Source organism: Cydia amplana, chromosome 23 (genome assembly GCF_948474715.1).
Source record: "Cydia amplana chromosome 23, ilCydAmpl1.1, whole genome shotgun sequence".
NCBI lineage: Eukaryota > Metazoa > Arthropoda > Insecta > Lepidoptera > Tortricidae > Cydia > Cydia amplana.
In genome coordinates this window covers 5,978,658-5,981,066 of record NC_086091.1, presented here as the reverse complement: position 1 = coordinate 5,981,066, position 2,409 = coordinate 5,978,658, and the positions used below count along the sequence as shown (strand labels likewise).

At 37.1% G+C, this 2,409-nt stretch overlaps 1 non-coding gene across 1 annotated transcript; it reads left to right on the top strand.

Annotated features, from left to right (window-relative positions):
* The first annotated feature begins 737 nt into the window (after window positions 1-737).
* LOC134658913 (U6 spliceosomal RNA) lies at window positions 738-845 on the top strand. Its single transcript, XR_010097779.1, has one exon. It is a non-coding gene; the product is annotated as a U6 spliceosomal RNA (small nuclear RNA).
* The last annotated feature ends 1,564 nt before the right edge of the window (window positions 846-2,409 follow it).

The window sequence follows — 2,409 nt, the reverse complement described above, 5'->3', positions numbered from 1 at the left end:
TCAGTTATCTCACTAAATCAATAAATAATAGCAGTAGGCGTGTACTTACGTTCTGCACACTTCTGAAGTGTAAAAATAACAACACCCTGGAAGATGTCTAATATGTCTATCCATTTATTTTCTTGTCTTGTTCCAATTCACAATAATCTCGTCTTATAACCACCGTTCGCTAGCACGGCTCAACAACCAAAGAGACCCGTCCGCCAAGTGTTATGTAATAAAAATTCCTTCTTACATAACAACAATATATTTCTTGATCACAATATTCCGTTACAGTTTAATCTGCAATCCTCACTTCACAATCGTCCTCCCGTCACCTCTGCCCGTAACCGAATGCCCGTTAACCGCCATGCCAGTACTTTTATTCTTTCTTCAAACTACCTACTCTTTACAAAGGTCAACTATCAATAACGTTACTTTTAAACTTACTAAATTATAGATTGCCAATGATTATTCAACTCTTTATTTCATTTAATATGCTTCAAATAATTAGTAATTTTAATGAATCTTACACTCAGTATGACCTAAACATTAATGGGTCTCTTTCTTGGCCTTTCGTACTGATACATACTGTATAATCGTTACATAGGAATGTCACTTCTGTTATTATTTACCCTAATGAAATAAATATGTCGGTAGTAAGTTACGTAGACGTTACCATGGGTAGGGTATATGTCATTGTTGAAACTGTCAGTGACTCGTGCTAAGGTGTGCTAAGGGTACTTATAATCTTCTATGTACTTGCTTCGGCAGTACATATACTAAAAATTGGAACGATACAGAGAAGATTAGCATGGCCCCTGCGCAAGTATGACACGCAAAATCGTGAAGCGTTCCACATTTTTTTATAACAAAACGTGTAGTGCTTTCATGTTCTGTGTGGGCGTTGGTATATGTTTGTGTTGTCGTCTGTTCTCAGGTGCAGATCGCAGTATTTTATACTTGACATTGGCAAATTTGTGCCAACTTGTTTGGCCAGACCGCCATAAAATAAAAGAAGAAGAAGAAGAAGATAATCTTCTATTAAACGTTGACCTTCACTTCGTTTGCTATACGACATAACATTTGAAACTTGACCTAACGTTTTGAACACATATTTAGATACCCGTACATGAGTCACTGACAGTGTCAAAACTAACATATAAACACACTATACTCTAACGTCTACGTAATTTACTTTCTGATGTATTAGTTAGGGAGGCGAATAGGGGAATTTTCGGCAATACTCGAGCGTGGCAGTTTAAGATATGAGAGATAACTTAGACCTAATAGAACAACCTTGTAAAGTATTTAGCTCTATATGTAGTGACGCGCGCCTAGGATAGACGATCAGATTAGTAAAAAAAAATGGATAGTCTGAAATACTCGAGCGCGTCAGATTAAGATATTGGGGGTTGATTTTAGTGTTTAAAGACTAAATTTAACTAATCTGACGATAAGTCCTTGACGCCGCCGAGTTATAGGGTCGCGAACTTGTAAAAAAAAAAAACGTTAATCCGGCATTCTCGAGCGCGATTTTTTATTTTTTTATTTTGAAGAATATAATCTAAAACTTACTAAAAATACAAAATCTGCCGGTTTCCGCATGACCGGAAGTGTGGAGGAGCCATTTCGTCTTCCTAAGAACGCGTTGCGGCATATAAGTCGCGAACGATACATTTTACAAAAAAAAAGTTTAAATAAACAAAAAAGGTAATTTTATTTTACACAAAAAGGTCTCTTTACATTTTTGTCCAAAGTTAAATCTTTTTGACTTGAAGCATCATAAAAACTCAAACTCCCGGTCAGATTAAGAGAACCCACCAACATTTTTGTCAGATTAAAAAAATATGCTTTCAGGATACCGAGATAAACCTCCCCTATGAAAATCTGACGCGCTCGAGTATTTCAAAAAAACTTTTTTTTTTTGCATTTTCAAAAATTCATCGTAACTTATCGTCACGCCGAAATCGTCAGTTTTTTTAAAGGAAGCTTCCTTGGGGCCTACTTAACACCCCTTCCGAAAATCTGACGCGCTCGAGTAATTTTTTTTTTGCATTTTTGACTACTTTATATGCCTACCCCCACCACGCAAACCGGCAGATTAGTATACCGTTGTTATCAGAGGCACTCGGAGCATACGTAGTATGAATATCTGACGCGCTCGAGAATGCCCAAGTAACTGTTTTTTTTAACATTTTTGAAAAACCGTACACGCCAAACCCACCGCTAAAATGGTTTTTGCCATACGAGCTTTTCTTTTCGAAATTATTTTATCTTTCTATTTTGATAGGTCTCGACGGCGCCGTTGAATTACGCCATTTAGCTACCTCGCCTCCCTAACTATATAGAACTCGCTCGCGAGTACCTACGAGCGAAATGCATAGTTTCTAATGTATGTTACGTTACCGATAGCGTTTATGTCACTGC